The sequence below is a fragment of the Dipodomys merriami genome, unplaced genomic scaffold (assembly GCF_024711535.1).
Source record: "Dipodomys merriami isolate MVZ:Mamm:240054 unplaced genomic scaffold, mDipMer1.0.p SCAF_48, whole genome shotgun sequence".
NCBI classification, from domain to species: domain Eukaryota; kingdom Metazoa; phylum Chordata; class Mammalia; order Rodentia; family Heteromyidae; genus Dipodomys; species Dipodomys merriami.
Genome location: NW_027206046.1, coordinates 10,879,324 through 10,891,374, shown reverse-complemented (window position 1 = coordinate 10,891,374; position 12,051 = coordinate 10,879,324). Strand labels below are relative to the sequence as shown.

The 12,051-nt window shown below is 46.2% G+C and overlaps 1 protein-coding gene across 4 annotated transcripts in view; it reads right to left on the bottom strand.

Moving 5' to 3' along the window:
- The window catches only part of Atosa (atos homolog A), a 71,745-nt gene extending 59,928 nt beyond the window's left edge, over positions 1–11,817 (bottom strand). The window contains exon 1 of one of the 4 annotated variants that reach the window (XM_069995380.1): positions 11,736–11,817. The gene's annotated coding sequence lies outside the window, so the exon portion shown is untranslated. Of the gene's footprint in view, positions 1–434; positions 528–811; positions 1,117–1,176; positions 1,225–11,735 lie in introns of those variants that run through there. The other 3 variants (XM_069995379.1, XM_069995382.1, XM_069995381.1) reach the window with 3 other exon arrangements.
- Positions 11,818–12,051: the final 234 nt, after the last annotated feature.

The window sequence follows — 12,051 nt, the reverse complement described above, 5'->3', positions numbered from 1 at the left end:
CAGGCCTGCACCAAGTAAAACGCTGTACTGTCACTCCCTCCCCCCACCCCATTTCCTCTAGACCGAGCACCCCATCTGCCCCGCCCCCTCTTGCTCTCCAGGCCAAGGTGTCCCTCTCTGACACAGTGTCTGGGAACCAAAACAGCAAGATCTATTTATAACCTAGAGGTACCAGCAAGACAAGGAAGAATCAAACAACACAAACGAATCCCTCTTTGATTAAAAAAAAAAAAAAAAACTTTAAAAAATGGGGAGGGGGGAGGGAATCTGCCTCAGGGTAGAGTGGGCAGCTCCGTCCAGGGCCACCTCCGATCAGAATCCTTCTACTCTGGTATCTGTGCCCAGGCCAACTCCAACCCCCTCGTTGCCCGCCTTCCCTGAGAAAAGCGCTTCTTCCCTTCCACTCCACCCACCCGGGCCCGGCCAGGCCTCACCTGGGTAATCACCCCTCTGGCTATACAGCCTGCCTGCCTGCTGCCACCCGGGCCAAGTTGACACAACCGATCCGGGAGGAGTGGGGGGGGGGGGAGAGTAGAGGGGAGGGAAACGGAGGGGGGGGAAGAAGACACCCGACTCCCCCCAGCTCCTCGCGCCCCGCCCCGCCCCCGCCGCAAACGAACTCTAGCCGGGCTGTCCTGGGTCGCCCCCCAACACACACACACACATACACATACACCCCCAAGTCCTACGTGGCCGGGCCTGAGGGTGCTCTACGAGGAAAAAAGTATTTTCCAGCCGGAGGATGGGGGGGGGGGGGAGAGCAGACACTTTCTTTGACGAACTCCCCCCCCCCCCCGCCACACACACACACCCCGATTTCCTCCAGTCTCACCGCTCCGAGCTGACCTTCTCCCAGCCCCCGAGTGATTCCCAGGGCGTTCGGGCTGGGGGTGGGAGGGGGTGGAGATGGGGGTCCGGCCCTGTTCCTCCTAGCCTCTCCTTCACCCCAGCCGACTCTCTCTCTCTCGTTGGTCCGTCCGTCCGTCCGTCCGTCCTTCTCCTCAGGGAACTTACCGCTCCGTCGTCACCCAGCCCCTCACCTCACACTTCCACCTCACCAGACCCCCGGCCGGAAAGAGGGGACCATGGCGTGCAGAGACCTCCCCCCTGCCCCGCGCGCCCCACCGGGGTCGTGATAGGGGGACCCCGGCGCCCCTGAGACCGTCCACCCCTCACCTCAGCCCGCCGGCCAGGCTCCGCGCCCCGCGCTCGGCCCCGCGCCCCGCGGCGCCCCCCCCCCCGGCCTCGCCCGCCCGGCGCCCCGCGTCGCCCCCGCGTCGCGGCCAGCTCCGCGCTCACTCTCCCGCCCGCCCAGCTCGCTCTCTCTGTTCTCGCTCGCTCCCTCACTCGCCCGGTTCTTTTCTTTTTCTTTTTTTTTTTTTTCCTCCCTTTCGCTGTTTGCCCTGTCAAAACACTACCCGGGTCACGTGTCCCAACAACAGCCAACCCACCTCTCGTCACTTCCTTCCCGGCAGCCACCGCGGCGCGGGCGCCCCGTTGTCACGGCAACGACGCCGCGCACGCGCACTCCTTCCCCCTCATCTCCCTACCCCCCCCCACCCCGCCCCAGGAAAGGATGGGTCTGTAGCTTCGCTACTGCTGCTGCTGCTGGGGGGGCTGGGGGGGGAATGGTTCTGGGTGCAAATGCACATCCCAACGGCCGGGATGGCCAATCACTGGAGAGAGTGGTCGCGCTCACCCCTCTCCATCTCCCAGGCCCAAGAGATGATGGAGTGGGTGGGTGGGTGGGGAAGGTCTCTAAGGACCCCACTCACCTGCTGCCAACTAATAAGGCGCACATCTGCCCCAAGGAATTGGAACTGTGATATTAGGACGCAGGGGAAGTCATCGGATGGCCTACCCCAGATGGAAAGGAAGGGAGAGAAGTCTCCCTTCCTTCCTTCCTTCCCTCCTCCTCCTCCTCCTCATTCTTCTTCCTCCTCCACCCCCCTCCTCTTCCTCCTCCACCACCACCACCAGCCCCACCTCCACCTCCTGCACTCCGGATGCGGGCACGGAGCAGTGATTGAGCACCAGGTGTGTGCCATGCATGGTGCAAACTCGGTTCTGTGGGGTCACGCATCATCACTAGGACTCAGGACTTTGGGACTCAGGCTTCGGAAGCACTGGCGGTGCTAAAAATAGCTCCTCACTTCTAAAACACTGACTCATGAACAAGAGGACACTCCTGACACTGTGTTATTGTTGGGGAGCTGTAATTTTGTTGTTGTGCTATAACAATGTGCCATGATGACATTTCGGGTGTTGTGATGTTGTGTCATCACTTAAACACAAACAGATGTCAAGAATCTGCTGTACCTAAAAAAAGCAACCCTAACTAGGGCTGCAGCTATTAGCTACTTAGTTTATAGACAAAGAACTCCGGGAGGGTGTGAACCCCAAAAGGAAACAAGTACGAATGTTCAAGGTTATGGTTTCTTGAGAAAAGAAAGAATTTTGCATACAAGAATCACAACAGGAAAGAGCTAGCCCAGGCCTAAAAGTAATTTTTGAACCGAATTCTTTGTATTCTTCCGTTTCTAAAGTTGTATCAGAAAAGTTTTTGTAAAGCACAGTTGGCAATTGCTGGGAGGGTTTTTTTTTTGGTTTTGTTTTTCTTTTTAAATCCGCTTACATTAGTTTTACAGAGGGAGATTTCATTATTACATTTCAACACTTGTTTATATCTTCCAGTCAATGTCCCCCATTTTTTGCTGTAGATTAAATACTTTTATTGTGAAAAAATAATTTTTAGATGTTTAGTTATGTATAGTAAAATAACATGCATACATGTGCTTAATAATTTTAACTTCAAAACCTTATCAAATCAGAACAGGAAGAATAACAAGAAATGTGCTACCATGGAATTAATGAAACTTATGACCAAAAAAACCTTCTTTGATTGGTACAATGGCTAAAATGTTAATTTCCAATAGATATGATATTGATATGATGGGCAACTGAGTTAAATCGTTTTTTAAAAAGTGAACTGAAGTTTCATTTGTTCTGCAATTGCTTCTCTGTTAACCTTGGTAATGGGAAACAGAAAGAACTGTTATAGATAATCCAAAATCCTAAATTTAGCACACCAGCTGGGGTCAGATAACAGCTATTGTAAAAGAACAGCAGCAAGTTTTGTGATTTGTCTCCTCACTCTCTGCCCAGTCTGCAAGATGTATAAAGAGATGGGCACCAGTGGCTCATACCTATAATCCTAGATATTTAGGAAGCTGAGATCTGAGGATCACAGCTATAAGTCAGCCTAGGCAGCAAAGTCCTTGGAACTCTTATCTCTAGTTAACCAGCAAAGAGCCAAAAGGTATGGCTCAAGTGGTAGAGCACCATCTTTTAGTGAAAGGCCAAAGCAAGACCACCTTTGAGGCCCTGAGTTCAAGCCACAGTAGTAACACACACACACACACACACACACACACACACACACACACACACACACACACACACACACACACACACACACACACACACACACACACACAAATTCTGAAACCAGGTGCTGGTGGCACATGCCTGTAATCCTAGCTACTCAGGAGGCTACGATCTGAGGATCTCGGTTCAATGCCAGCCAGGGCAGGAAGGCCCATGAGACTCTTATCTCCAATTAACCACCAGAAAACCAAAAGTGGCACTGTGGCTCAAAGTGGTAGAGTGCTCGCCTTGAGCTGAAGAGCTGAGGGACAGCGCCCAGGCCCAGAGTTCAAGCCCCACAACTGACAAAAAAAAAAAAAAAAAAGAATTGTGAACTTTTCAAATGGGGAAACTAAAACTTAAAATCTGAGGCCAAGGGGCTGGTAATCCTAGCTCCTCAGGAGGCTGAAGATTATGTTTCAAAGCTAACATGGGCATGAAAGTCTGTCAAACTCTTATTTCCATTTAACCACCAGAAAAAAAAAACAGAAATGGTGCTGTACATTAAAGTGGTAGAGCATTAGCCTTGAGCAAGGTGCTTAGGGCAGTACCCAGACTGAGTTCAGGCCCCACAACTGGGAAAACAAAACCAAACCCTGAGAAATTATTGTATATATGGAATTAAAGTTGATTTATATGAGCTTAAACTCAATACTGTGGAACATAAGTTCTAAATAGATTGTCTCTGGCTGATTGGTTATATGTAAATGCCACAGAGCAAATGGTCAGACACAGAGATAATAATAGTAGCTAAATTTTCTCACTTAAGTAGTAAGCACGTGTAACCCTCACAACATCCTTGGAAGGTATTATTAGCCCAATTTTACAACCAAATAAACAGGAAAAGGGAAGATAATTTGCCCAAGGTCAAAGACTTAGGCAACAAACTGAGCCAGGATTCACACCCAAGGGTTGTGACTCAGGAGCATTAAGATCTTAGCCATTGTCAGTTATCAGTAGATTGTAATATGGTTTTTCACCAAACTCTGCACCTTCCTGACACCAGGCTTCTGCCATTTTCCCTCAGCCCATCAAGGAAGGATTCAGTGTTTCCTACTGATACTTGAAACACAACACAAAATGGTGAAAGCCTTGAGAACCTTGGTACAGATATTTTTCTTGAGAGTGACAATAGGGATCAGGGTGACTGGAATATACTGGAGACGTGTGGGTGGAAACGGAACACTGAAATCCTACCCCAGTCAGTATAACTAAGGTAAACTAAGAAAAGAAATATGGGGGCTGGGAAGGTGGCTCAGTGGTAGAGAGCTTGCCTTGTATGCATGAGGCCCTGGGTTCGATTCCTCAGCACCACATATGTAGAAAAAGCCAGAAGTGGTGCCGTGGCTCAAGTGGCAGAGCACTAGCCTTGAGCTGAAGAGCTGAGGGACAACGTCCAGGCCCAGAGTTCAGGCCCCATGACGGACAAAAAAAAGAAAAGAAATTATGTCTCCATCAGTGGCTCATGCCTGTAATCCTAGCTACTCAGGAGCCTGAGATCTGAGGATCACAGTTCAAAGCCAGCCTGGGCAAGAAAGACTGTAAGACTCTTGTCTCCACTAACCTACCAAAAAAGCCAAAGTGGAGCTGTGTGGCTCAAGTGGTAGAGCACTAGAATTGAACAAAAAGAACATCAGAGACAATACCCAGGGCCTGAGTTCAATACCCAAGATCAACACTAAAAAAAAAAAAAAAGGTGTATAACAATGTACAAATGCTTTTCACAACTCCTTTCCACAAATAGGAAAATTCATCATTGAGACCAGATTCTTCACAGGTAGCACATAAAGAAAGCACTAGAGAGAAATCTAAATTATACTTGTTGGTGAATCCAATTTCTGCTGCTTCTATCAGAACCCCAAAGTTCAATTCAGCATGAAGATAATTGCAGGCGTGATTCCTTTCTCTGCCAGCTGTGTAAGTGTACATAATTTCATACTGTCATGCTTCAGAAAGAAAAAGAATCAGAAACTGCTTCCCTATTTAAAATTGTACAGGCAAAATTCTCTACCTGAAACTCAACACACTTGATCTTTTCTTTCTAAAATGGCGTTGCTGTCTAACAAAAGTCTGATTCAATTCAGCATTCACTAAACTTGATATACCAAACACTTTCTGGGGTGAGAGAGAGAGAGAGAGAGAGAGAGAGAGAGCAAGAGAGAGAGCAAGAGAGAGAGACTAAGACTGAAAATACTTTTCCTCATTCTGAGAGAGAGAGAGAGAGACTAAGACTGAAAACACTTTTCCTCATTCTGAGTACAAGATAAACTTAAGACTAATGGCATGGATGGCCCAAGATATCGGATTGGAAATAAAAGAGATGAGCGATTCATTAAAGTAGAATAAAGAAAAATGGAGTTGATCGAATCTGCGGTGGGGTGAAATTGAAATGTCAGAGAACTGGCACTGATATTTTCTGTAGTGACCCTGCCAGTAACTAAAGAATGAAGCAAAAACAAACACATACATAAATAAAAATAAAAAAATCCAATGCTACACTTCTTAGGCTAACGAACATTAATGATTTCCCCTAAGGGACTAGATAGCTGGGGGGGGGGGGGGGGGGGAATGTCTCAGATGCTTTAGCTATTATTTTTCTTGAGCATCAAGGGACAGCAAATGCTGTTAGTTATATCCTAGCATTCAAATGCATAGACGCTTTCTTGCCAAGATACTCAAATCCCTAAACACAGAAACTTCTTAATTGCTCTCTGAGACTTAATCTAGTTGTTTATAGAGCTGCTACAAAAAGTCTCTCTAGTTGCCTTCAATTAAATAGGTTGCAGTTGAAAAGACTTGCATCTTACTGCCTGCTGGTAGCTCACGCCTGTAACCCAAGGTACTCAAGAAACTGAGATCTGAGAATTATAGTTCCAAGCCAGCCCAGGCAAGAAAGTCCATGAGACTCTTTTCTCCAAATAACCACCTAAAAAGCAAGACGTGGAGCTGTGGCTCACGTGATAGTGCTCTAAGCCTTAAGGAAAAAAGGTCAAAGATAATATCCAGGCCCTGAGTTCAAGATCCAAGACAAGCACACACAAATACACACAGACACACACACACACACACACACACACACACACACACACACACACACACACACGCACGCACGCGGTCTGCAACTCTCTAAAGATTTGAGAGAGAATATAATTAAGGCTACCAAAGCTTTTCCTTTTCTTTTTGTTATGGCACCAGTCCTGGGGTTGGAACTCAGAACTTGGGTACTGTTTCTGAGCTAGTGCTCTACCTCTTGAGCTACTCCTATACTTCCAACTTTTGGGGGGTACTTAATTGGAGATGAGGCTCTTAGACTTTCCTGCTTAGGCTGGCTTTGTACCATGATCCTCAGATCTCAGCCTCCTGAGTAGCTAGGATTATAGTGCGAGCTACTGGCAGCTAGCCTCATAAACCTTTTTTTTTTTTTTTTTACTCAGTCGTGGGGCCTAAACTCTGGGCCTAGGCACTGTCCCTCAGCTCTTCAGCTCGAGGCTAGCGCTCTACCACTTGAGCCACAGTGCCACTTCCGGTTTTCTTGTAGCTTATTGGAGATAAGAGTCTCATGGACTTTCCTGCCAGGGATAGTTTTAAACCATGATCCTTAGATCTCAGGCTCCAGAGTAGCTAGGATTACAGGTGTGAGCCACCAGTGCCCAGCTACATTTCTTTCCTTTGGGTTTTCATTCCTCCTGTTTCTTCTCTTACGAAGCCTAACTAATCATTGAGAAGTCTTGGTCCATCTTCCAGACATGCCATCTTTTTTTTTTGGGTCCGGTCATGAGGCCTGAATTCTGGGTCTGGGCGCTGTCCCTCAGCTCTTCAGCTCAAGGCTAGCACTCTACCACTTGAGCCACAGCGCCATTTCCAGCTTTTTTCTTTCTGCTTATGTGGTGCTGAGGAATTGAACTCAGGGCCTCATCATGCATGCAAGGCAAGCACTCTACCACTGAGCCACCTTCTCAGCCCCAGACATGCCATCTTCTACGCCTTGTCTTTGGGCCAAGTTATTTCTCCTCCATCTTTCCTCCACAGCCTGTAAGACATTCCTGAACACTGTCTATGGCAGGTCTTGGTTGACCTACTTGCCTTTCTTGCTCAATTGTAACACCTCATGGGGAGAAGCTGCCTCACACACCTTGGAATCCCTGGAGAATGTTACTGGTGCATTAATGGTGAGTTGAACTGAGCTAAATTATTACCTTTTTGGATAATTGACCTGAGACTAAACATGACTCCTTCTTTACCTCAGAAGAAAGGCTATAGGAAACACTCTTCAGAGTTTTTTCCCTCAGTCTTCTCAAATCAAGACCATTTTTCTTTGTAGGTAAATGTACCTGCTAGCCCACAGACTAGAAAACGTTTATGAGCCAGGCACTGGTGCCACATACCTGTAATCCTAGCTACTGAAGAGGCTGAAATCTGAGGATCCTGATTCCAGGCCAGCCCAGACAGGAAAGTGTGTGAGATTCTGACCTCCAATCAACTACCAAAAAGCCTCAAGTGGAGCTGTGGCTCAACTGTAGAGTGCAAGCCTTGAGTACAAATGCTCAGAACTCTGGCCAGGCCCTAAGTTCAAGCCCCACACCAATACAAGAAAGAAAAAAAAAGGCATTTACAATACATATAGCTGACAAAGTAGAACCACCAGTAAATAAATGACTTCTGAGCTGGGTGTCAGTAATCCTAGGAGGTTGAGATCTGAGTATCATGGCTCAAAGCCAGCCTGGGCAAGAAAGTCTGTGAGACTATTATCTCCAATTACCACCAGAAAACCAGAAGTGGTGCTGTAGCTCAAGTGGTAGAGTGCTAGCCTTGAGCTGAAGAGGTCAAGGACAGTGCCCAGGCCCAGAGTTCAGGCCCCATGATCAATCAAAAAAAAAAAAAAAATTGGGGGAAGCCGGGCGCTGGTGGCTCACGCCTGTAATCCTAGCTACTCAGGAGGCTGAGATCTGAGGATCAGGGTTCAAAGCCAGCCCCGGCAGCAAAGTTCGTGAGACTCTTATCTCCAATAAACCACTGGAAAACCAGAAGTGGAGCTGTGGCTTAAGCGGTAGAGTGCTCTCCTTGAGCTGAAGAGCACAGGGACAGCGCCCAAGCCCAGAGTTCAAGACCCACGACCGACAAAAAAAAAAAATTGGGGGAGCTGGGAGTGGCTCATGCCTATAATCCTAGTTACTCAGGAGACTGAGATCTGAGGGTTGAGGTGCAAAGCTAGCTTATGTAGTAAAGTATCTCTAATAAACTACCCAGAAAAGCCAGAAGTAAAGCTAGGGTTCAAGTGGTAGAGCACTAGCCTTGAGCACAAAAGTGCAGGAAATACATCTAGGACTGGGGCAAAAGAAAAAGAAAAAAAGAGTCTTACCAGTCCAAACAAAAACTGGATAGAGTTGGGGCCTACCTCAGTATAACTAATAGGCTTTTTATATAAGAGGCCTTAGATTTTTAGCTCCAGCCCAAGAAACAACTGTCCCCCAAAAACTTAAATAGAAACTTGGAAAAAGAAACTATCCACCTAGTCACAATTTTAAAAAAAGAAAGAAAAGAAAGTTCAACAGAACTTTTTATGACTTATCCAAAAAAATGCAACTCAGAACTAAGAGAAACCATCATTCACACCTCAGAAAGACTAAAAAGCTGGACAAGATCAAGTCTTATATTTGTTTTTCTGTCCCTTTTCCCAATTCCTTGTCTCTTTTCTTTTTTTTTCAAAGACAGAGCCCATGCCTCAAGTCAGGATGCTCCTGAGTGCAAAAATTACAGGCCTGAACTACCAAGCCTTTTACGTGCTATCACTCACTGAACAATAAAAATAAACTTGGAGAAAGTCACAGGAATTGTAGTGATTGTATAAATTCCAGCCATGGCAAAACTTTGGAACCTGGTTTTAATGGAGTCCAAAACAAACAGCCACTTGACTTGGTTGAAAGAATAAGAACGTTATTCTTGGATGGATAAAAAGGAGAATTAAAATAGAAGGATTTTGTAAACAAAAGCACTCCATAAATACATTGTTAGCATAAGCCCGTCCCAGCCTTGTACAAACATGAACCTATGCTTAAGCCCAGTGGCTCAGAAGTCACTGTGCAACCAAACAATGCTGGCCTCTAAACCTGCAGTACTTTTTAAATGATTTCTGTCTTTCTTGTGTTGTTGTTGTTTCCTCTTGTTGGATATGGATTTTAGGGTTTTTGTGGGGTTTTTGGTGGTGGTACCAGCATTTGAACTCAAGAGATTCCCATTTGCTCAAATAATGCTTGAGCCATGACCCTAACCTGGCATTTTGCTCATCAACAAAATCTTCAAGACTTTACTTCCTCGTGCTAGCCTTTAATCATGATCCACTAGACCTCAAGCCTCCCGAGTTGCTAGGCTTACAGGAGTGAACCACCACACCCAGATCAACTGTTTCTACTTCCTCCTTCCTCTCGGCACCTTTACACAGGTGGCAGTGTGATTGTGCAGAAGACAAACTGTCTTTGAGGGAGATCACTTTACTAGGGAGAAATGGACTCCACAGGTGTGATCTCCAGGATATATCACTTGCTCATCGTTAAGTGTATGAACCAAATCAACTTTGTGGGGTCTTCCTGCTAAAGAGCATCCTAAATCCTTTTCGCCTTATTGTGTACCTGCCATTGTCTTGTGTGTATGCACGCATGCACGTGCATGCATGTACTTGTGTGCCAATATAGGACTTGAACTCAATATAGGCCTAGACCTCCTTCTCCACTGTTTGGCTCACTTCTGGCACTGTACTACTAGAATCATGACTCTAATCCATTTCCTTTCCCTGTCCCTTTCCTATTCATCTTCCCCAAATTTACTTTTTCTTTTCTTTCTCTCTTTTTTTTTTTTTTTTTGGTGTCAGTCCTGGGGTTTGAATTCAGGGCCTACCCTTAAGTTTTTCTGCTTAAAGTTAGTACTCTACCACTTAAGCCACAGCTCCACTTCTGACTTTTCTGGTAGTGAATTAGAGATAAGAGTCCCAAAGACATTTCTGCCTAGGCTGGCTCTGACCTGCGATCCTTAAATCTCAGCCTCCTGAGTAGCTAAGATGACAGGTGTGGGCCACCAGTACAACTCCAAATTGACATTTGTATTATATATAAATTCCTCATATGAGTGAAAACAGTGATATTGACTTTCCTGACCTGCCTTATTTTGCTTAACATCATGATCTCCAGTTCCATGCATTTCCCTATCAACAACATAGTTTCATTCTTCTTTATGGCTGAATAATTGTGTATGTATCACATTTTCTTGATCCATTCGTCTGCTGAAAGGCACCTAGGTTTTTGTCATCCCAAAAGCCAGAGTGATTTGACCCCCAGAATCAGACCCATTTGAGCAATTCCTCCCAACTCAAAATAAAACCTGGATTCTGTAGTCCAAAACAAAGCCTTTCATTATATATACACATATATCACTTGCCTTAGCTTCAACTCCAAGTGGCTAGACAGGCATCTTGTCCAGAACATGAGGCCAGCCGGGTGCCAGTGGCTCATGCCTGTAATCCTAACTACTCAGGAGGCTGACATGAGGATTGTGGTTCAAATTCAGCCCAGGCAGGAAAGTACCTGAGACTCTTATAGCCAACCAAAATATGCTGAAGGTGGATCTGTGACTCAAGTGGTAGAGCACCAGCCTTGAACAACAACAACAAAAATCTCAGGGACAGTGCCTAGGTCCTGAATTAAACCCCAGTATCAGCCAAAGGAAAGGAAGGAAGAAGGAAGGAAGGAGGAAGCAAGGAAGGAAAGAAGGAAGGAAGGAAGGAAAGAAGGAAGGAAGGAAGGAAAGGAAAGGAGGGAGGGGAAAATAGAGTAGCATTATCCTGGGAAAATCACAAATGACAGTGAATATGAAATTAGAACACTTGTAAATAGGCCAAAATGAAAAAAAAATGAACCAAATAAAGAAAGATGAGGTGGGGCTCTAGCCAACCTTCCTTCTAGCTAGGACTAGAAACATTTGATACAAGTTTCTAATTGCACAGTAAACAGCACCTCATTCCCTTAAAGCCCAGAGCTCTACCAAGACAGTTGACCAGGAAGCCACACCAGAAAAGAGGTTCTGGGCCAGTTTCCACCACAGCTATGAAACTCACAACAACTGACATAGAATCTGGCCATTTTCTTTCTTTTTCTCTTCTTTTCCTTATTGGATTACAAAAACATTTAATCCCCGCCTTGGTGTAGTCCTCTACAGCCATTTTACCCCCTCACGGACCACTTTCCTCCTTGCCATCCCCTTCCCATCTGAGATCTCTCAGCCCTCATCCCGCCTTTCCATCCTTTCCCAAGACACAATACCTGCTCTGTCATGTCCCACTCCAGCCAGGCCCCTTCTGTACCACTCAGGTCCTCATAGTCAGCTCACTGAAGCCCTGGCAGCTGGAGACAGGAGACTAGGTCAGGTGGCCTCCGTTGTAACTGGAGCAAGGCAGGGGGCGGAGCCTGGGAGGGAGGGGAGCCTGGGAGGGAGGGGAAGTTAATTAAAGAGCTTTGCCCTCCTGGAGCCCTGACTTTGTGGAGGAGGCTCTTGGACTGTATAGCCTGACCCTATGTAGTTCTGTTGTGAAGACCTAGCTCTCAGGATGTTTTTTGTTTTATTTAGTTGTGTTGGGTT